The sequence below is a fragment of the Pelophylax lessonae genome (genome assembly GCF_965119305.1).
Source record: "Pelophylax lessonae genome assembly, chromosome: 10".
NCBI lineage: Eukaryota > Metazoa > Chordata > Amphibia > Anura > Ranidae > Pelophylax > Pelophylax lessonae.
In genome coordinates, this window is record NC_138777.1 from 77139833 (window position 1) to 77164854 (window position 25022).

Genomic DNA, 25022 nt, shown 5'->3' on the forward strand with positions numbered 1-25022 from the left:
GCAGAAAGAAGATGCTGACTTCGACTGCTGTGCGCTACCTGAAGCATAGAGTGGAGAAAAGTCCCGATGTGACTGCTGAGGAACTGAGAAAAGGTTTGTCAGATGTGGGTACTGAAGTTTCTGCTCAGACAATACGGCGCACACTGCGTAATGAAGGCCTCCATGCCAGAACTCCCAGGCGCACCCCCTTGCTGTCTCCAAAGAATAAGAAGAGTCGACTGCAGTATGCCAAAAGTCATGTGGACAAACCACAGAAGTTTTGGGATAGTGTTCTGTGGACTGATGAAACAAAATTAGAACTGTTTGGGCCCATGGATCAACGCTATGTTTGGAGGAGGAAGAACAAGGCCTATGAAGAAAAGAACACATTGCCTACTGTAAAGCATGGCGGGGGGTTAATCATGCTTTGGGGCTGTTTTGCTTATGCAGGTACAGGGAAGCTTCAGCGTGTGCAAGGTACCATGAATTCTCTTCAGTACCAGGCGATATTGGATGACAAAAAAGACACAAGTCCATCCGGTTCAACCAAAAAAAAAAAAAACAACAGTATTGAAAACCCAACCATACAATCCCAAATACACAATCCTATACCTGCTGTTGACCCAGAGCAGTGTTAATTTCGTCGACTAAAACGGACTAAAACATTTTCGTCGACTAAATTAATACAATTTTAGTCTACTAAAATACAACTAAAACTAAAACAATTCAGATGACTAGAATACGACTAAAACTAAAATGGCATTTTAGTCATAAGACTATAACTAAAACTAAATAAAAAATTGACATCATCAAAATTAACACTCCTCTGCTGGCCATTTCTATATCGGCAACACAATTCCATCCAGATCATGTAATAATAGCACATTAAAGTTTAAACATGTATTGCACCACCGCATACGCATAAGTAAGAAGCATCTGCTAAGCTGCTGAAAACTAAACAATTAGGAAAAAGGCTTTTCTTATATTTTTCCCTAATATTTAATGTTGGTAATATATTCAGGTAATATGTGCAATGACATTACAGCCAATGGAGTTTACAGCAGTGTTAATTTTGTCAACGAAAACGTTTTCGTCACCGCTTTCGTCACCGGAATTTTTCAACTGACGAAAATGAGACGCAAAGTATAGCAGCACATTTTCGTCAAATGACGACAACTATGACGAAAATCAAATCTGTTTTCGTTAACGAACGAATGCTAAACGAGAATGTGAGGCAGGGACATTTACCCAACTTCCTGTTTTCACGGAGCTCCGTCTGTGTGGCGTCTGGCGTGGCGTGCCACGTGACGTCCGACGTGAGGAGTGGACTACTACAAGAGAGTCAACTTAAGACCAGTCATCTGACCTCACCAGAGCACTGCAGCTGCAGCACTACAGCCAGACGCGCCAGGCCCGACTCATCACACGGCACTGGCACCCGGCCACCACCACATCCAGAGCAAAGCACCCACTGTGAGTTAACAGCCAGGCCAGCTATTACTGCCTCCCTGAGTCCCCTCAGACCACTCACCAGTCACCACTGGCATCCAATTCCGCCATCCATCCAGGACTGTGTGCGTGCATATAGGCCGCTGAGGCCCGCCTGGCCCATCCTGTTCAACAACTTCAGTTCAGAGTCAGACCAGAGACCACCCTTAAACCTGAGACCCCAATCCAGCACTCTGAGCAGCACTGTGTGCACTCACTGCACTGACTGCAGCCAGCAGCATTACAGGCCTCCTCTCTGACCTGACCATGACCATTTAGATGACTAAAATGAGTTTTAGTCAACTAAAATGTAGGACGTTTTAGTCGACTAAAATGTACTGGAGTTTTAGTCGACTAAATACGACTAAAACTAAAACACTTGCAGAAGACTAAAATGGGACTAAGACTAAGACTAAAACTAAATTGAAATTTGCTGCCAAAATTAACACTGATCCAGAGGAAGGCGAAAATAAACCCCAGCAAAGCATGATCCAATTTGCTACAGCAGGGGAAAAAAAATCCTTCCCGATCCCCCAAGAGGCAATCGGATATTCCCTGGATCAACTTTACCTAAAAAAAATGTTAGTACCCATTTATATTATGTAGGCCTAGGAAAGAATCCAGGCCTTTTTTAAAGCAATTTAGTGAGCTAGCCAGAACCACCTCTGGAGGGAGTCTATTCCACATTTTCACAGCTCTTACAGTGAAGAAACTTTTCCGTATTTGGAGACAAAATCTGTTTTCCTCTAGACGTAAAAGAGTGACCACTTGTCCTCTGTGTTGACCTTAAAGTGAACAACTCAACACCAAGTTCACTATATGGACCCCTTATGTATTTATACATGTTGATCATATCCCCCCTTAAACTCCTCTTCTCAAGAGAGAATAAATTCAGTTCCTCTAATCTTTTCTCATAGCTGAGCTCCTCCATGCCCCTTATAAGTTTGGTTGCCCTTCTCTGCACTTTCTCCAGTTCCCCGATATCCTTTTAAAGAACTGGTGCCCAAAACTGAACTGCATATTCCAGGTGAGGTTTTACTAATGATTTGTACAGGAGCAAAATTATATCTTCCTCTCTGGAGTCCATGTCTCTGTTAATATAAGAAAGGACTTTGCTTGCTTTGGAAACAGCAGCTTGGCATTGCATGCTATTATTAAGCTTATGATCTACCAGAACACCCAGATCCTTCTCCGCTAGGGATTCCCCCAGTTCTACTCCACCTAGTATGTATGATGCATGCATATTCTTAGCCCCCAAGTGCATAACTTTACATTTATCAACATTAAACCTCATTTGCCACATAGTTGCCCAATGAAACCATGCATTGAGGTCAGCTTGTAAGTTGGAGACATCATGTAAAGAAGTTATTCCACTGCAAATCTTGGTGTCATCTGCAAAGACTTAAATGCTATTTTTAATCCCAGACCCTATATCATTTATAAAGATATTAAAAAGTAAGGGTCCCAACAGTGAACCTTTGGGTACACCACTGATAACTTTAGACCATTCAGAGTAAGAATCATTAACCACTACTCTCTGAATTCTATCTTTTAGCCAATTTTCTATCCAATTACAAACCGATCTTTCCAAGCCAGTAGACTTTACCTTACACATTAGCTGTGTGTGAGGAACTGTGTCAAACGCTTTTGCAAAATCCAAGTATGCTATGTCCACAGCCACCCCTCTGTCCAAGGTTTTACTTACCTCCTCATAAAAAGAAATCAGATTTGTTTGACAACGTCTGTCTTTCATGAATCCATGCTGTCTGTTGCTTAAAATATTTTTTCCAGCAAGAACTCATCTATGTGGTCTTTTATTAAACTCTCCAATATCTTCCCGACTATAGAAGTTAAACTAACAGGTCTATAGTTACTTGGCAAAGGCTTTGATCCCTTTTTAAATATACGCACCACATTGGCCCTACGCCAATCAAGTGGTACTTTTCCAGTCCTTAACAAGTCCCGTAAAAATTAGAAACAAAGGCTTAGAAACTACAGCACTCAATTATTTTAGGATGCGTGGGTGGATGCCATCTGGTCCAGGCGCTTTATCCACCCTTATTCTGTCTAAATATTTCTGGATCAAATCACTTTTGAGCCATTGTGGATCATTTGGGGCTGTGTCAATACCATCCTCATTATGGTCATGAGCTCCCCCATGCTCCTTTGTATATACAGAGCTGAAGAAAGTATTTAATACATTTGCCTTTTCTTTATCCCCAGTCACCCACTCCTGATTATTTTGTAAAGGGCCTACATGCTCAGACCTAAACTTTTTACTGTTAATATATTTGAAGAATTTTTGAGGTTTGTCCTACTATCTTTTGCAATCCGTTGTTCATTTTGAATTTTTGCGTCCCTGATTTCCTTTTTACATATTCTGTTATATTCTTTGTAACAATTAAACAATGATAGTGTTCCCTCATTTTTATATTTTTAAAAAGCTCTTTTCTTTTTATCTGTAGCTTTTTTAACTTTTGCCGTGAGCCACATAGGTTTTATTTTTAGCCTTTTAAACGTATTACCCATGGGAATATACTTTGCAGTGAGTTTGCATAAAGTCTTTTTGAAAAATTCCCATTTCTGTTGTGTCCATCGATGCCAATATTCCCTCCCTGTCTAAATCCTAGAGAGCAGCCCTCATTCTTGGAAAATTTGCTCTCTTAAAGTTAAGTGTTTTTGTATTTCCTGTATGCGTTTTTTGCTTACAGCTAACATTAAATGAAATCATGTGGTCACTGCTACCCAGATGTTCTTTTATATGAACATTGTTAATAAACTCAGCATGGTTTGAGATTACAAGGTCCAACAGAGCATCATTTCTAGTGGGGGACTCGAAAAACTGCACCATAAAATTGTCTTGAAATAGGTTTATAAATTGTTGCCCTTTAACTGTTCCAGCAGTGCCATTACTCCAGTCAATGTCTGGGCAGTTAAAATCCCCCATTATTAACACTGTCCCAGCCCTTGCAGCCCTTTCTATCTGTGCCAGGAGCTGAGTCTCCACATCCTCATTAATACTGGGCGGTCTATAAGAAACTCCAATGATAATCTTTGTATTACACACACCCATGTACATTTTAACCCATACTGCTTCACATTCAGCACACTCTCCATCAACTAGGTCATCTTTCACACTCACTTTGAGATCACTTCTCACATAGAGACAAAAAACACCCCGTCTTTCTGAAAGAGAGCATAGCCAGGAAAATGAATAGCCCAGTCATGTGAAGAATGAAGCCAAGATTCAGCAATACCAATTAAGTCATAGTTCTCCTCGTGCACCAGAGCTTCCAACTCACCTATTTTGCTTGGCAGACTTCTGGCATTGTTGAACAAACACTTCATATCATTGTCTCATTTTGCACACTTATTTGGCATGTTTTTAATTTTGGTACAAATAGTACCATTTCCAATGGTTGATTGTAACATGGGAACCTTCTTATCCTCTGCCATAACTCTCCCCCTATCTTTCCCCATTCCACCCACCAATAGGGGCTGACCCCTGTCTGACCTGTCTGCCCCATTATAATCCAATTCACCCTCCCCCCTCAATCCTTGTTTTAAAAACTCCTCCAGCCTTCCCATAAACCTCTCCCCCTGATTAGATATGGGGGAGATAGGGAACTTAATTTAAGAAAACGAGAGGTTAGTTGTATTTATTGATTAGAAACGCTATATGCGAAGTCGTTAAACTCTGACTTCGACTTGTATTTATTTCTCTAAAAAAATTATCATTATCAAGATTTTATTGATATATGTACACTGGAAGAAAAAGTATCTCTTTTTTCTAACAACAAGTCCCTTGTGTGATGGGGGAATCTGATACACCTGTTAGCTTTTTTAGTTTCAAATATAATGTAATGTAATGTTATGTGTTAAGATTTTATTTTGTCCAGTTACTTAATTACTGATTGGTTCCAGATTGTCTAATTGAAGCATATATATTGAATTGCGCATACTTGCATTTGTAGGTATTTGTTTTTTTTTATAGGTATATCTGTTTAGCCTGAAACTTTCAACCTAAGAATACCATGTAATTGTGTTTTTCATTTTTTCCATTAAGAGCCGGTTGCCAGGGCGACCTGTGAAGTCGCGGTGCACAGCGCGCACCGCGACCTCGGAGCGACATGCACGGACTTCATATCATTGAAGTCAATGCAGGTCGCTCCAGGTCGCCCCAAAGTAGTACAGGACCCTTTTTCTAAGTCGGAGTGACTTGTGTCGCTCCTATTAGAACGGGTCCTGTGCTAATCTATGGCAGGTGACCCACGGCGACTTGTCAGGCGACCAAGTCGCCTGACAAGTCGCCCCAGTGTGAACCGGCTCTAAAAGATTTTTTTGTGTAGAAATCCCTTCTCTTTCTTCTTTATAATGGTCTGTGGAAGGCCTAATTGCTCTGCACTTATTCTAATTACCGATGTGCACCTCACCCTTGGGACTTTGTTTTATATATATAAAATATATAATTGCTTGTGTTAAAGGTCTCATGTGCAATGAACGCAGCCTAATTTATAGGGTTCTTAAAGTATAAGTTCAGCCAAAAACGAACTGACTCTAAATCTATTTACAGCCACAAAACTAATCTATCTAACCCTGTAATGCAAAAATTGCTATACATACCTTTTCTGAAGCCGATCCGATCAGGTTTCCAGCAGCGGATGCTGTGTGCAGGGGACAGCCGACAGTCGACAAAAACTGTGAAATGCCTGGGAAGTGACATCGACCATAGAGTTACTATGGGGCTTCCATTGTTGGCTGCCTCTCTTGCACACACCTACACACAGAAGTTACCGCTGACAGCTCAGCGTGGGACCAGACAGTAGCGGCTGCAGAAAAGGTATTTATAGTGATTTTTGCATTACAGGGCTAAATAGAGTACCTTTAGAATTTGGCTGCGAGTAGATTTAGAGTTAGTTTTTGGCTGAATTTACACTTTAACCAGGGGCATCCATACCCCTTGGGGGTTTACAATGATAGGGGTTATGGGACTGGATCTCTAAATATTAACAAAAAAAATGATTTTAGGTTCAATAATGGTGAGAATCCTGTTTTAAAGTAGAGAAATTTACTTAATGGAGTTGATTTACGAAAACTGTGATAGCAAAATCTTGTGCAGCTGTGCATGGTAGCCAATCAGCTTCTAACTTCAGCTTGTTCAATTAGGTTTGACAAAAAAAAAACCCGGCAAGCTGATTTCTATGCAGAGCTACACAAGATTTTGCAGTTTTAGTAAATCAATCCCAATGTGGCAGATGACACAAGTCAGTAAATGTACCTCAAATGATTTTTGGTTGCACTGGAAAAAAAATAAAACTTTTTGTATTTCTGATTTGACATTTTAAAATATTATTATAGAATAAAAATAATAATTATGATACATGATGAATATGAAGAATTATTTTCTTCCTGCTCTGTTCCAATCTCTCCATGTGTAAAGAAAAATAAAAACCAAATTGTTTGTTCTACTTGTACTCATTCATAGGACTGGTGATGATATTTTTTAACAGTTTGATGATGGGAAACATATTGGGCAATCCATTGTGCACATTTAATTGTAAAAAGGTTGAGAACCCCTGAAATGGATAACCAGCCCCACTAATTGCTCTACAACTTCCTTGTTATAGCCACATTGTATAAGAAAATAGGAAGCCAAAGACAAGTTCCCTCAGAAATGCTAGTATTCTTGAAGTTGGCCTCATGAATTTGTACATAATGAACAAGTAAGAATAACATTTATGACCACATAGCCTTAAGACCTAAAGCTAGTTTTATCAGCATTTTTTTCAGCACAAAATATACATCTCTTGTGTTACCCTACCCATATACCTGAGGCTCAGATCTGCCATGATTCTGTACATATAACCTTATGAACTTCAGTGCCACAGTCAATAATTCACCAGCAAGTTAGCAAAAATAAATTTGACCCGTAGGTGGACCGTGACTGTCTGGAGTTATTTTGGGACTGAACACATTTTTAGAGAGTTTATAATTAAGTTATTTATCAAAATGTTTAGATTTGCAGCTTTCAGTAGTCCAAACTCCAATATCTGTTGAAGAAAACGTGTTGCAATATTACACGTGTGGCCCTTCTAGAGAAATGTCTAAAGTAATCTTTCCAGTGTGGCTAGTCACATATTAGAAACTGCTCAAATATTTATCCAGTCTGACTGAACTGGCTTTCCAACAAGGTAGGCATGAAAGAACAAATTGAGAATCATGGCAGTACAGTGGATAGTAAGCATTACTGACTTATATCTCTAGGATCCTGTGTCTATTTTCCTGATGAAAACATTGCTAATAGAATTTGGGTAAATTATATATATATTTTTTTGTAAAATTCTGTTTTATTTGAAATTTTCACATTGCATGAAAAAAGTGAAAAAAAAAAGAAAAAGGAAAATAAAATTGAAAAGCAAAACATTACCCCCAATGAGCAGGCGGAAATACAAAAAAACTAAGCCTGTGACCAGTAAAATACAATGTCCACCATTAAAATTACAATAAATGTAGGAAACCTGCACACCCCACCCACCCTGCCCCATGCAACAACAATATATTACATCATAAAGGAAACAGCCCATTCAAAATTTGTTTCACAAAACATGGTTCAATTAAAATTAATGACAGCTGGCCCCAGCATGAAAAAGGGTAATACAACACATAGGAGCATTAAGAATATTAAGGAGAGCTAAATAAAGTGCATATAAAGAGATAGTGAACCAATGCGCTAACCACATGAGAGAGTGAGTAGGGATATATATAAGACTGTGTTATAGGAATTATAGCAGCCAGTTTTTTAGTGTCACCACATACAGTATAAATATTAGACTATAAGAAATCAGCGCTAAAATTACACAGACTAAAATAGATAAAAATGCACAGACTAAAATATCTATAAGAATATCGCATGAATCACCAAGATAAGATCATGTGCACATAAAAACTGACAACTATATAAAATAACTTCATCATAAAGTGTACGTAGTGCACATAAAGATGTAAAAAAAAAAAAAAGAAAGTGTAAAGTCCAGTAAGTGAATCTTCAGTGGAAAGAAATATGGATAATATAAATCAAAAAATCATGATCAAATGTCTATAATGTTCAATCCAAAGGTGAAAAGTATCCAAGAATTAAATAAATAAATATATAGATAGATATCTTCTGTGGAGCAAGTAGAGAGTCCCAAAAGGTCAGCAAACCACCAAATAAGTGCAATGGCCACTCACCTTAATGCAGGGTAATATTCGCAATGGGATACATTCAACTACAATATGACTTAACTGTGAGTGGCTATAATTTAAAAAAAAAAGCCACAAACAACGTGACTTTATCAAGGGTAAATAAAGTCACATTGTTTGTGAGGCAACGCTTCGGCAGGAGTCGGGGGATGTCACTTCCGGTTTTCGGCTGAAACCGGAATGACTAGATCGAGATACGAAACATTGCCTGGGGACCCCGCAGTTCCCTGCCTTCTACTGGTTGCTATCTTTTTAACTGTGAGATGCTATATTTTTTTAATAAATATTATATACTGATGTACTACACTATGGAGTAACTTATTGTCTTTTCATGAGCAGAATGCTGCTGCTGGAGAGGATCCTTTACCCTGTCAGAAGTCACCTATCCGATTGCGAATATTACCCTGCATTAAGGTGAGCGGCCATTGCACTTATTTGGTGGTTTGCTGACCTTTTGGGACTATCTCTATACTTGCTCCACAGAAGATATCTATCTATATATTTATTTATTTATTTATTTCTTGGATACTTTCCACCTTTGGATTGGACATTATAGACATTTGATCATGATTTTTTGATTTATATTATCTATTTTTCCTTCCACTGAAGATTCACTTACTGGACTTTACACTTTCTTTTTTTACATCTTTATGTGCACTACGTACACTTTATGATGAAGTTCTTTTATATAGTTGTCAGTTTTTATGATGCACATGATCTTATCTTGGTGATTCATGTGATATCCCTACATATATATATATATATATATATATATATATATATATTTTTTTTTTTAGTCTGTGCTTTTTTATCTATTTTAGTCTGTGTAATTTTAGTGCTGATTTCTTATATTCTACTAAATAGTGCACAAACTCCTGTAAAACAAATAACCTCAGTCCAAAGTAGTGGAAGTTGAGGAAATCCACCTAACCAGACTTTGGCAAATTTATGAAATGCACCTCTACTGGAATACAGTATGTGGCCTTGTAAAGGGGAATAGCCCTATTCACTAGCGACATCAAAGCTGCTAACTTTAATGCTTGCGTTCTTACCATTATAAGACAATCAATTTCCTAGCATAAAAAAATAGCAAAATAAGGAGGGTACGTATAAGATCCATGGGAGCCAGAGTATCCACCAAACTCAGCAAGCAAACTTCAATGGAAGGAGCTATGAAAATAGTCATAGCCAAAGTAATACAAGCCAGGGTGTCCCATAAGAATTATTAATAATATGATCAAGGTGGAAAACAATAATCATATAGAACTCTTAAAATAAAATACGTCTACAAACACTTCAAAATAAATGGGTGAATCCGTGTCAAAATGACACTCACTGTAAACAGTAATGTTTTACATGAAAAGAATGAAAGAAATGTAAACATCAAACATAAATGTCTCTCAACAGTTGTGGGTCAGCTTAAGCTTGAACAGTGAATCCGTGCCAAGGTAACGTGACAAAAAGGTGCAGACAAAGATGTTTCACAGTATCAGATGTTCTCTATGCCAAGATGGCCTCTTACCGCAAAGCACTTGAATAGTAGCATTCAAACTTGGAGGTGACTATCTGGTGAGAAGGTGACACCCAGGTGGTATAGATGGATTCTTACCAGAGAATCTATCTATACCATACCACCTGGGTGTCACCTTCTCACCAGATAGTCACCTCTAAGTTTGAATGCTACTATTCAAGTGCTTTGCGGTAAGAGGCCATCTTGGCATAGAGAACATCTGATACTGTGAAACATCTTTGTCTGCACCTTTTTGTCACGTTACCCTGGCACGGATTCACTGTTCATTTTTCTTATTTGTTTTGCGCACCTTTATTTTTCACTTTTATGTCCCATAAGAATTATTGGATAGCTTTCCGAAAATATATGCAGGAAATTGGCATAGGAAGAAGAACAGCACCAACAAAAGAAAGATTGGTTCCTGTATATCCTAGCAAGCCTGGCTGGAGTAAAATATATCTTATAGAGAAATTTGTAGTGAATTAATTAGTCTCTGGCAGACATTGAATAGGTGAAAGGAACCTCCCAGATATCATCCCAGTCATTTCTATCAAACCCAGGAGCAGCAGCATCCCAAAAAGACATGCATGACCGTAGGAGAGTAGTGGTGTGTGGGAACATATTTTTGTAAATAGTGGAAAGCGCTTTAGTCAAAGCATTATCCCTCAACATTTCCTCAATTTCAGTAGATTGAAAAGTAACTTGGTATTGAGATAGTTGAGAATTTGGCAGGTGGTATATTTTAAACTCATCAAACGTTAGGAGGTTCCTCTGCCTAACCACATGCTGTTTCATTCTAATTCAAAACTTAGTCAAGACAACCAGATTAGGGTAAGAATAAAAGTGCCCTAAGGTAGGGTTTTTCTATAAGGTAGTATGTGGGAATAGCATGAGAGGTGCACCAATGGTGCGCCCATGAACAGTACCCAAGGCCTTATGGACAGAGTGCATAGAGCAAGTCAAATTATAGGGAGATTTCCAACCTTTGTGGATTCGATTAGTTAAGGCCTCATTAGATGTCAGAATGGCTGCCTCCGGGGACAATGCTATGTTATCAAACGGGGTTGTAAGCCAACGATTTGCAAACACCGTTAGACCTGTCATAAAATATTTAAAGGGTAACTCCACTTTCGTCGGAAAAAAAATAGCAAGTCATATTGTAGCTGAATGTTATTTGAAATTATACTAGAATAAAGTTGCGCTATACTTAAAATTGAGATGAAACAATAAATTGTACATCAACCAATGTACATTGACCAAAAAGTAAAAATCCTTTCACTGCCGTGATAAACACCAGTGCAAATAAAATAAAAAAAGTCTAACAAAAATCTTCCGTGTTGGACTTTTATTTAATTTTCACTGGTGTTTGTCACGGCAGTGAAAGGATTTTTACTTTTTGGTGAATGTACATTGGTTGAAGCACAATTTATTGGTTTACCTCAATATTAGTATGGTGCATCTTTATTCTAGTATGGTTTGATATTTTGTGTCTATCTCACAATCAAGTTGCAGCTCCATTGTTATATTTTGTTTAAAGCGCAGTTTCTTACTTTTTTCCTTTTGATCTATTTAAATTACCTTTCCTTTTCAATCTGCAGCTGCTGTAATTTTCTGCAAATGCAATGCAATATGGCTACCTGGAGTTGTTCTGAACACAGAATGTGTACTGAACACACCCCAGAAACATAATTTCCTGCTTAAGTTATTGGCTCACTATTTTTTCCAGAAGTCTGCCTAAGATACAAGTCAGATTTCAGGAATCACCTGCAGCAAAAATGTAATTTTTGGTGAGATACTCACAATAGAAACACATCCCAGCAGAACAGGCTCAGCAGATTTCCTCATTAGTGCTCTACAGCTGCGCAGCTGATTGATAATTATGAAGCCGATCCCATTAGGCCCACTCAGCACAGAGGCACAGAGGAACAAACAATGATTTCTTCAGAATAACAAAAGATAGTAATCTGCAACAAAGATTGATAAAATTCCTCGCAATGTACACAGATCACCCAGAGGGAAATGGCTTTTTTCTCAACAAAAGTGGAGTTAAGCTTTTAAAGAAATTGGGCACCGCCAATACACCTTCCCTCCAAGGCTGTTGTAAAAATTGCCATTTTGATGCAAGGATTACCACTGCCATTGAAAAGCAAATACGAACTTGTCTATGGACTTAAAAACATATTTGGGGATCCACACAGGGGAGTTCTGAAAAACATAAAAGAAAGTGGCAAAATGTTAATTTTCACTAAGTTTATTTTTCCAGTTAACGAGAGTGGGAGATTTTTCCAGGCATTCAATCTCATTTTGAGGAGATCTGAGGAGTGGGGAAACATTTAATAAGATGAAATCAGAGACCAAATTTGTGATGACCAAGCCTAGATGTTTACACTGCATTATTCACTGTAGAGGGATAGTCGGAGCAGTGGTTAATGAACCTGAATAGCCTAATGGAAGGATTTTAGACTTAGCCCAATTGACTTGTAAACCTGAAACTGTAGAAAAGGTATCCACAATAGACAATGCAGTTTGTAGGTAGGGTCCAGCATCACGTAAAAAGAGAACTAAATCATCAGCATATAAAGCAGTTTTGTTCTATAGAACTACCTGCAAGATAGGAGAGGAACGCAGTGCCAAGGTTAAGGGTTCCATCAGGAGTGCAAAAAAGCCTTGGAGACAAGGGGAAGGAGACACTGGTAAGGAGACACAGGAAGGTCATACAAAAGAGCTATCTATTTGAGGAAAATTGTACCAAACCCCATGCGGCATAAAACATGTCTCATATATGTTTAAAGGTGATGGTGCGCTTTTCTAAATTGGTGAAAAAATCATATATTGAACAATATATAAAAAATAAATAAAGGATGAAAACCCAAATATCATAGTGATGGGTGAATGGAGTGTTAAATCAATAAATAAGGTCTTAAAAAACATTCAATGTGACTCCAACAAATAAACCACTAAAATGAAAGTCCATTAAATAATGTGGTCCAAAGTAGTGGGAAATGGTGAAAAAAATCCAAATATAAATCAAGGTGATGATAAGGTGTTCCCTCCACCTGGTGAAATGCCTCCTTACCCGGCGGAAAGAAGGTAAGTGCCTGATAATAATAATTCACATGTAGATAAAACCAGTGTCCTAATTCCACCTGCACACGTGCACGGTCACCCGGGTGATAAGTATATACAAGCCTCTTACCAGTAAGATCTCCCATCTCAAGTCGAAGCCCTATTGGAGGAAACGCGTCAGGAGGGAGGCGTGCCGTCATTGCGTCATCGGCGGTCCGTGCTGCAGCCGGACCCGATGCACCCAGAGATCCTCAGCCTGTAACTGTTTGATAATCTGCTCGTAACCATTCAACTTAACTGTAAGTGCAAGTCTATATACAAATAAATTGTTTATAAAGGTAATGCACTATCAGTCCCATCTGTTCTTTCATGTGCATTGGAACATCGTGGGGAGTATACTTTACTCACCCTAAGGAATAGGAGACATACGTTGGCTTGCACAGAGGGAAGAAAGTGGGAACGATCCTATCCATCCATTGTGTTAAGGAAGCATCCTCATGTCCATGATATTTAGAGGCTTGATTGTCTCTTACATCTGGTAAGAGGCTTGTATATACTTATCACCCGGGTGACCGTGCACGTGTGCAGGTGGAATTAGGACACTGGTTTTATCTACATGTGAATTATTATTATCAGGCACTTACCTTCTTTCCGCCGGGTAAGGAGGCATTTCACCAGGTGGAGGGAACACCTTATCATCACCTTGATTTATATTTGGATTTTTTTCACCATTTCCCACTACTTTGGACCACATTATTTAATGGACTTTCATTTTAGTGGTTTATTTGTTGGAGTCACATTGAATGTTTTTTAAGACCTTATTTATTGATTTAACACTCCATTCACCCATCACTGTGATATTTGGGTTTTCATCCTTTATTTATTTTTTATATATTGTTCAATATATGATTTTTTCACCAATTTAGAAAAGCGCACCATCACCTTTAAACATTTACACCACATATCATCTGGTTGAAGCCTTTCACATAATCAGCGCACCCCTTTCTTTCAACATGTCTCATATATGTCCAGTCAAAAGAACCAAAAGCTTTCTCCAGCTCCAGGAACACTAGAACTCCTCCACTAGAAACCTCAGAGCTGAGCTGGGTATATGTAAATAACCAACACAAGTTAATGTCTGTAGCTTTTTGAGGCATGAAACCAGTTTGATCAGAACACATAAAATAATGAAGAACCTAGTGACTAGCCTTTTAGTGAGTATTTTAAAGGCCATATTAAGGGCAGCTATGGGGTGGTAAGAGGAGCAATAGAGGGCATATTTTTCTGGTTTTGGTAACATCACCGTATGAGCTTCCTAAAAGGAGGGTGGCACAGTGCCCATATTTAGACACTCCCTGCACAGCTGCAACAGCCAAGGTGCGAGGTGTTCTGAGTAGCATTTTTACCACTCATACGGGATCCCATCTGCCATTCAGAAAGGAGCTGATAGCAGTCACTATGTTCTATTCCATAAAGGGAGCCTCCAGCTGTGGGCTAACTGAGGCAGGAAGGACAGGGATTGGGAGCTGGTCTAAAAAGAGAAGTCTGATAACTCTCTTCCTTAGGGGGAATGGGACAATACAGAGAACTGTAGTTTGAGACAAATGGCTAAAAAATCTCCACTCTCTCTTGAACCAATAAACCATCTGGAGAGTAAATGCAGGGTATAACTGTATGCCATTTACTTTAGGGAGTCCAAAGAGCCAACATTTTACCATTCTTATCACCCTTTTAAAATACATTTTCAGCCCTTTTTTAAACACACAATGAGTTAAATCCTTTACCAATAGATCCCACTTAGCCATTTGTAACTCAACCAATGAGGTAGGGGAGGGTAATTCAGCATGTGTTTGGGCACACCACTGCTCCCTATCCTGTACCTCCTTTATGGTTTGATTATGATTGACTCTAGAGGCTTTGATGGCAAAAATATGGGCAGTCCTTACAGGAGTCTGACATCATCGGCGTGGCAGTGGTGCCCTCATTCAACACGCAAAAATTCTCCATATGTGAAGAAAGCCTGGATTCCACTGAGGGCTCTGCCACCCAGCCAGGGTGCAGGCGCCAATTGCCTGAACACTTGGGCGATGAAAAGGATAATGTAATCTGTAGAGGAGAATGATCTGAAATTCCTTCAGCCAGGTATGTGGCATCAGTAGTCATGGACAGCAGGGCCGAGTTGGCAAAAGGCGCATCAATTCTAAAGGATGAGGAAAATACAACCAATAGGTATGAGTATTGATGCTGAGCTGGATTTTTACAGCGCCAAAGCTTGGTAGGAGCAGCAGAGTCTGCCCAATCTTTAAGATCTAGGTTTTTTGCCTTGAATGGATTGGAGGTGTCTAAATCATAATCTAAGACATTATTAAAGTCTCCCTTTATCAAAAGTTTCAGAGGCATGAAAGGAGCTAACTTCTTAAGAATATTATAAAGAACTTGACTATGAAAAGGGGTTGGGATGTACACATTTACCAGAGCCAGTATTTGAGATTCCAAGGCAATAATGACAACCATGTACCTACACTGAGGGTCATTTACAACATGCTGTATAGAACAAGCCATATTTCTATGCAATAGTATAGCAACCCCCCTGTTATAAGAGGAGTAGGAAGCATGTAGGATTCTCTGTATCCAGTTCCTATTTAACAAAAGGAAGGAAGACTATGGGGGGATGTTGAGATTGCACTGAAGTACTAGAGATCTTTTAAACTTGGAATTAAACCCTCGGACATTCTTAAGTAATGATCTTTAGCTTACTCAGCATACCAAATCAGAGGGATGTTTTACCAGGCCGGGGTGGGGACAAAGAAAATGATGTAGAGAACCATATCAAACCAGTCACAGATGTAACAATACCTTAACAATAAAGAATTTTTTGAAAAGTTGTGGGCAAGAAGACATGCCCGACACAGAAACAAAAAGAAAATAGAAAAAAATAGGTCTCTGTTAGCTTCGGCACAACCAACCAAAAACTACTGTAAACGGCCAGAAAAACCTTAAAACAAGAACCAAAAAACACAGTTGCAGAATGTTCAAAAAGACAATAATACACTCTGTTAACTAGAGAACCTGGCTGGGGAGTAGTAACATCATATATCATATTGGAAGCCCCCAATAAAAAACAGATTTTTTTTAAACCAAAAGTTTAAAGAGGAACATCTCAAACAAGCCCTGTAAAAAATCAATAAAGAGTTATCGGGCATGAACTTGGTGCACCCTGAGCCAAGAGTGAGGCCCTCAGTGGCTGAACCCCATGCATCAGGGGACTCAACAAATTTAATTGAGCCATTATGTTGCTACTTGCTAGGGTATAGCATACTATATTGTAATCATTTGTCCTGATGCTGCCTGCAGACATCCACAAAGGAGCCCCTCTTCTGAAGCTCAGGAGAAAAGTCCAGAAAAAGATGTTTTAATGTTGCAGTTGCTGGTGTTTTAGCTAAAATGGCATCCCTATCCCTGAAGTTTAGGAAGTGGAAAAAAAATGGTCTTGGAGGAGTGCCTGCAGGTCTAGAGTCCGTGGTTACACTATGGGCCTGTTCCACTAGATTAGACAGGAGACACCTAGGTCCTGTCTGATCAGTCCACATTCCAAAGTTACTCAATGGTGACCAGGATGGTCATTGTCCTCAGGTCCTCTGGGAGAACCACCCTGTGGAAAAAGAGTTTGCAAAACTTTAGGAAAATATTGTAAATTCCATCATTGGGAAAACACCAATCTTGAATAAAGTAATGAAGCCCACCAAGTTGAAAATAGAAAAATAGAGTAGTAGCATCACAGAAAAACATCATGGATTGTACTAGAAAATAAAAGCCACATTCTTGAGGAGAAAAGATTTAAGGATTTTGAAGTGAAAAGATTCACAGAAAAGTAGCTGTTAGTAAACAGTGAAGAGTGTTTTTTGTAGTGCTGGTGTTTGTAGTGTAAGGCCAGTTTTAGAAAGTGTTAGGCTCCATTCACACCTGAGCGTATCATTTTCAGGCATTTTTTTTGGGAGCGTTTTTCAGGCGTTTTTTGGGTGTTTTGCAGGCGTTTTTCAGGAGTTTTTTCAGGCACTTTTTGTAGGTGTTTGGAGGCAGGCATTGACATCTAACAAAAACGCAGGTAATCTACCAAAAAAGAAGCTCATGTACTTTTTTGAGCTTCAGGCGTTTTGCTTCAGGTGACAAAACGCTCATATGTGAACAGGGGCCATTGAAATGAATGGGATTTTGCTTGTTGGGCATTTTGAGACTTCAGAGATGAGCGTTTTATGAGCTGAAAAATTATTAGGTGTGAACAGGGCCTTAAGGAAGAAATAAATCTGCTAAAAGTGTCAAGGAAGAACTAAATATGCTGAACAATATCTAGTAGCAGTTAATCACATTCAGCTGGACTTTTACTATAATGTTGAAGATGTTTGGTAGTTTGATAAAGCCACTTCAGTTTTTTATTAGGACTGAAGCAGTAGTTGGAAGAGCTACAAAATGTCTGCAACATAACAGAACAAGTCCAGTTAAATGAGACTAACCACTACTAGATATACCATGACTTGGATAAAAAATAACTTTTACAGACTTATAGTGCAGAACTTGTAGAATGAAGAAGACATATTGCATTAATGGATTACAGTCGGGGTGCTCAACCTGTGGCCTCTTGAACCAAAGCCCTCTGATGTGGCCAGTGGTGTATTTTGGTTTTGTGCTGCCCTAGGCAAGACTAAAATTGGGCGCGCCCCCCCCCCCCATGTAAATTTGCCCCATCCTGTGTAACGGCTGTGGCTCCCTCCAAAATTAAAGGACTACAAGTCCCAGCAAGAATTTCTGAGATCTCACGAGAGGGGGGTGAGAGGGGGTAGGAGAGAGAGAGAGGAGGGGATGAGAGAGAGGGAGGGAGGAGGGGGTGAGCGAGAGAAGGAGAGAGAGAGCGAGAGAGGAGGGGAAGAGAGAGAGAGAGCGCAAGAGAGAAAGAAAGAGTGGGAGACCCCCTAGCCCTGCCTGCAGTCCCTCCTGTGCCCCCCTGTCTGTGGGTAGGTGTGTGATGCACCTACCTCCCACCAGTCCTCGTCCTCTGGGCTCTCGGTCAGCCTGTCTTCCTGTTGATGTTCTAGCTGGAACCGGAGAGGAGGATTGAGAAGGAGTGCAGGCTCTGGGAGGCGCCAGGGATCATGACCCCGCTGCTGTTCAGATCAGGGTGGTGCCATGACAGTGGAGGTCTTCTCCCTCCCGGGCTCTCGGTCCTCCAGGGTCGGCCGGCTGCCTGCTTGCTATGTGTGAAGACGCCGCAGCTCAGCAGCAGCAGCGGCTGCTGTAGGCAGCGGATTGGCAGATTTTGCTCTGTTGCCCTGCACTCCGCTGTCACCAGACTGGTGGGACTCGTTAGGCCCCATGAGCACTAGGCGCAGAGGAGGAGGAAGGTAAATCCTCTTCCACTTTGAATTATAGGCAGGGCTAGGGAGTCACAGCTGTGACATCAATTGTTGCTAGATGCCAGGCTGCTCTAGCAACCAGTGGCCAATAGAGTCTCAGATGGAGGCGGCGATGGCTATTTTGCTGCCCCCCTGTAAAGTGCCGTCCTAGGCCTGGGCATTGTTGGCCTAGGCCAAAAATACAGCACTGGATGTAGCCCATGACCTCAAACTAGGGGAGGGCATGCCCATCTTCTGGGATGGTGGGTCGGCAAGCCTAGGTTGCATTCACCAGTTTGCTGACCAGCCATCCCAGAGCATCAGAATTCATGGAGCCGGCATTGGCAGTGGAGGAAGCAGCCTGCTGCGAAGGTAGCAGGAGCCGCATTAGTTGATTCTTCCTCTGTAGCACTAGCATCTGTCCCAGGTGGTGTGATACCAAGTGCACTTCATCTTGAAACTTTCTAGCAGCCTGGAGAGTGATGCCAGCAGAAGCTGTGTAATAAAAATCACACACACATCACATACACTGCACTTTTGCAATAGCCATATTAGCACCTTTAAAAAGGTTATTAGGCTGCTTTCACACTGTGCTGCACCTGGGACTTTCCTGTGGGTTAGCTTTCTGAAAGCGCAGTAAAATTTCTGAATGCAGGAGCTTTGGTGCGCTTTCAGAAAGGGCACCACACCTGCAAGATGTGATATAAGTCTAAGGCAAAGCACAGCTAACCCACAGGAAAATCATTGTACCTGTGGTGCGGGGAAAACAGCAGCACATCAATGTGAAAGCAGCCTTATAGGGGGCTCAGGACAGTAAGGGCTCATTTACATTTGCAGCTTGGGATGGGGGGGGGGGGGATGGTAAAACCCCATAGTTCATTTTGGCCTGCAACCGGTTACCAAATAACTGAAGTGGCCCAAACTCTTCAAAAGTTTGAGCACCCCTGGGTTAGGATAGGTGATGACAGTGAAGTAGTTGCAATTTGATCATAGAACAATTACCAAGATTGTGTGAAGGGGTTGAGGATTGTTGAAATAAAAGACGTGGGGTGTGCAAAGGATGAAAATAAAGTAATAACTTGCTTCTTGAGGAGAAATGCTTGTTTTAAGATAATGTTGGGGAAAAAAAGGGATGTATTGTTAATAGTAAAAAAAAGAAAATTTGCAGTTGTTACAGTGAAAGGATAGATATATATATGAATACACATATGATACCTATGAATGATACATATGCATTGAGAAGTAATAAATAGTGTGCCTACAGTAAGTGTATCAAAAATTACTGGCTTGCAATGCTTGCAAGAGATATGGGTGAAGTTCCGCTTTAAGAACTTGTCCCCCCCTCCCCTTGCACAATTGACACTTTTGAGGGGCTAGGGGGGAGCAGGTACCCGATTTTGACAGGTACCTGCTTCCACTTCCGTTCAGCACTTGGCAATGGAATTTCTCCTCCCTCCCTCCATCCCCCTGCAGTCTTCTTGGACACTGCCTGGTCCCAGAAGACTGCATCCATCATTCAGGATGCACAGCGCGACTCACGCATGCACAGTGGGCACCCGGCTGTGAAGCCGCACGCTGTTACAGCCGGGTGCCCATAACAAAGCTGCTGCCGGCGCCACCGAGGGAGAACAGATGATGAAGATGGCTGGGGTGAGCTCACCACTGGACCGTGGGACAGGCGAGTGGCTGTTTTTTAATCATCAGCAGATACACTTTTTCTAGCTATTTTTGTGATAGGTACCTGGAGCTCCTCCTTAAGCTTTATGTTTGTAAGCGTAGACTTTCCTGTAGCTTTTAGACCTGTTGTGGCTGTCACTCTCACTATTTACTTCAGACCAATTACCACTGGACAAAGAAACCAGGTGTAGCAGCCAACACTTTTTTTATCCAACTTGAAATGAATCAGATTGGGGTGCTGCTGCTGTATTGAAGAATAGCTAAATGTAAAAGTAAAACAATCAATTACACATCCACAGTATATGATGTCAAAATACAGTGATGCTGATGCTGTCCATGAAAATTGTACTGTTCTGTTCTTTAACACTACATACACTTTAAAGGCATCTTGCAAGAATTTATTTAAAGAATTGGTGTGTTCCTCCTTAAGTCATATTAAAAGGACCCCCTCCCCACAATATGGTTGCAATCCTTCCGGAGCCTGGGAATCTGGGTCACAGGAGTTTAGAACTTTATGCATCCCTGTGACCTACATGAGAAGTATGACCAAGTGAGCTTTGGCCATACGTCTCCTTTATATTGTAAAAATCCAAAATGTAATTTTTTTTCCCTGTAGGTTACTAAATTGAAATAGCACCAATCTTTTGAAGGTAGAAAAAAAAAAAAACACTTTTAAAATGGCAGAATTAGTGGTAGATGGAATATTGAGCTTTAGGCCCCTTTCACACTGTCTGTCTGTCGGACGGACTCCTTTTATCTCAGTGGGGGATCGATCCACTGGACAGATGGAAAATAGGGTTTCCATCCATCCAGATTTGACGGATCGGATGTCAGCGGACATGTCTCCGCTGACATCCGATGCCCCATAGAGATGCATAGGGGGACCGTTCAGATCCGCTAAAAAAACGGACAGGCGGATCTGAACTGTCCGCCAGTGTGAAAGAGCCCTTAAGTGGAAGTTCACCGTGGAATTATAATACGTAATGTTGTGCATTTATCAATTTAATACAGGCATGTCCAACCTACGGCCCAGGGGCCGCATGTGGCCCAGAACCACAGGCAATGCGGCCCACTGCCCCCTGACAATTTTTTTTTTTCACTAGGGAGGAAGGAAGTTGAGTCGGGGGAACGGCCACAGAGGCTGCCTTGGAGGGGATCATCCACTAGTTGTGTTAAATTAGTGCTGGGGGGGCGCGGCAGCACGGGAAGGGCTCGGCAGCATTTTATTACTTATATACCTTAATTATAGTATATATTTTATATGCGGCCCGAGAAAATTTCTCTACACTCAATGTGGCCCAGAGAAGTCCAAAAGTTTGGACACCCATGATTTAATACAACTATCTGAAATATTGAGGTGTTCAGTTGACAGGCTTCTACTAAAGTAAAATTGGAATCATTGTGGATGAGTTTGGTAAACATTTACATTTGTTATTGGCATTATATCTTTGTAGTGTGAGTTTCCTTATAATGATTGTTGGTCTACAAAAAAATTTAATGAGTTTAAGTTTTGAAGATAGACAATAATTCATTTCTTTGCATAGAAGAGATTTTTTTTTCCAATGGACAATTTATATGCATATAAAGTGAAGATTTTAAATTATTTTCAGTGTCCTTTTCTCTGCAAGGTGAGTATAAGGGGGTGGGGATAGGGGCCTTTGCATAGACACTGTCTCTTTACTCTGCTTTGGTTATGAAAAACAATATACCGATGAGCCTATAATAAAAGAGTCATCTTTGCTTCTGAGCTGTATAAAAGATTTTAATGACAAGGACTAATACATTTTTTGGTAAAATAGTATATCTTTCCTGCAAATGTTACTTTAAATTTTGAAACCGTGATGTGTTTTTTCTGTGAAATATTGATATGCATGCTTGTTAGAGTGCACCGCATCAGAAACAGATGAAGTTTATCTGAGCAAAGCCAAATGCTGAAAACACACAAGATGTCAATGGGAAAAGCACCAAAAAATGCTGTGCCAAAAGACCAAATTATAAAAATATCCATTCCCAAAAAATTACCAAGACCTGAACTAAAAGGTTTACTGTGGGGCCAGTCCACCAAAAACTGACATCAACATTATAGACAAAAGCCTGGAGGGCTTATAGTACATATAGGTAAGTACATATAGGTAAGTCTACTGACTTTGAGTGATGCGAGGCTGTAAGGGAGCTTGTTTCTCACTATGTAGGAACCCGATGCTCCAGCAAGCACAGAGATTTCTTTTTTTTAAAGCAAAGTATAATCTTTTAGTTCAGAAGCCTTGTACGGTACTGCATATGCAGTCTTTTCCCCATTTCCCTAATGAGAAAAATTTTCCTCTGAAGTAGCTGACTTCTCCATTAGGTCCTATGAAAAGGCTAGACATGCGCAGTTCAGCTGTGCTGGATATGAAGAGGGCAGGAGTACAGCCTAGTGTGGTCACCTGCAGATTTTAAGTAAGTACAAGGAGGTATAGGTAGTATGGGGAGAGCGAGGAGGTCTGTTAGGCTTAGTTTACCTTAAATTATAACTATAATTTAACCCAAAAAACAAATGCTATTGAGAATGAATGGGACTTTTAAGATAGGTATACATGTAGTCTACATCATTGAAAAAAAAAATCAATCTATGTTTTCAGTACAAAATAATTTGTTAAAAAAAAAAGCAAAAAAAGCCTAAAAAAAAGTGCTATATACAAAACATACTACAAGAACCTAATATAGGGCTCATACCAACATTCCCTCTTTTAACAGGGACATTGTTATGCTCATTGAATAAATAAACATTTACAGATGTACATCAAATATATTACACTTATGATTCCTTAACGTGTTTTGTGGACAATTCCACTTCCTCAGGAGGAATATCAAAGAGTATTAATTTCCACAATATACAAAATATAGTTCTATTTATAAATATGATAATATCCATAACTGAAAATAATATAACATATATCAACATACAACAGGTCACTCTCTTACATCATATCATATGTTGAAGTTTTCAATTAAAATCTTTAGGCCCTGTGTCTATAGAAAACTTCCAAATATGAATAACATTTTTTTTCATTTTTAATTTCTCTCCCACATTATTGGATATTTATAAGGAACATAGCAAGGAACATAACTTTAGCTATATGAGCAGTTTCTACTTCTTTAGTAAATCAACCCTAATTTGTTGTTCCAGCTGACATAAGCTCATCATGCAGTAAACAAAACTCAAGGGAGTAGAAAACAGGAACATGGTTGCTAGAATACACTCATCCTTAGACTGGTTTATGCTCTTTTTCGTTTAATGCCTTGAGCGAGTATTAAATAACAAGGAGCCTCCTCGTAGTGTTTCTACAGCTAAATGTAGAAGGTTTTTATAAAGGGATGCCAAAGGAAAAGTCATGACTGCAAAACATAAGCCAGGAAAAAAAACGGATTTAATCCCTAGAAAAGACAGCAATTTGCTTATTCAAGAACAATTTTTAATTTAACCTAATTATTGACTGTATCTCATAAGCCAGTAGGCTTTTTAATATCTTGGCTTATGAATATAAGTGTTCTGAAGCTGGTCTTGGATTTCAAGGATACTGTTACATTGAATAATCCATGTTTGTTTACCGAATAGCAAGTTCACTTTCTAGGAACTTTCTATGTTACAGACAATAGTTATAACAAATTGTGCCTGTCTGCATTTATCGTCATAGCTGGTTGTTATGTTGTAGCTGATTTTACTGTGTATTCAGCATGAGAACAGTGACAGAACAAATTGTGTGATCTTTTTTGTTAGGTGCATAGATTCATGCAGGATGATATGCCAGTGTTATAGGGAGATGTGCAGTAGTCTAGTTCAAAGTACACAAACGTAACAGAAAATCACCTGTAGATGGTTATGGTTTGCACTATGAGGGCTTTTCACATTGGCATTCCTTCTGGTGATGCAGTAGTGCAGTGGGAACATTTGTGAGCAAAATTATGAGAAACAGTCATCACTCCAGAATGTTGTCCCACTCTCCAGGAGACTACCCACACCTCACCATTATAGGCAGTCATTCACTTTTTTCCATTGGTAAGGGTAAAGATTTTTCATCATATGTTTCACGATTAAAGGAAACTTGTAGATTATAATGGGTGCTGCTGTTGTTCCAAGAATGCTAGCTGTTTGCCTGTCTTCAACTTCAAAATGTTCACTTACCTGGAGAAAGCATGCAGGTTAGAAATTCAGAATTTTTTATCTAAATACTTGTTCCTTGTCATTGGCTAAAACAGAATAGAAACCAATGGATCAGAATTGTGCCATGCCAAATTATTATTATTATTATTCAGGATTTCTATAGTGCCAGCAGTTTACGCAGTGCTTTACAATGTTAGAGGGAGACAATACAGTTACAATACAATAAAATACAAGAGGATTAAGAGGGCCCTGCTCAGAAGAGCTTACAATCTAATAGGGTGGGGCAGGTGGTACAAGAGGTTGTAACAGTAGGGAATGAGCTGATGGAAGATTAGTTGGAGGTGTGATAGGCTTCCCTGGAGTGATGAGTTTTCAGGGTTCGTCTGAAATCAGCTAGAATAGGAGATATCTGTGCAGGTTGAGGTAGAGCGTTCCAGAGGATGGGAGAGGCCCTGGAGAAATCCTGGAGACGAGCATGGGAGGAAGAGACAAGGGAGCTTTAGAGTAGGAGGTCTTGAGAGGAGCGTAG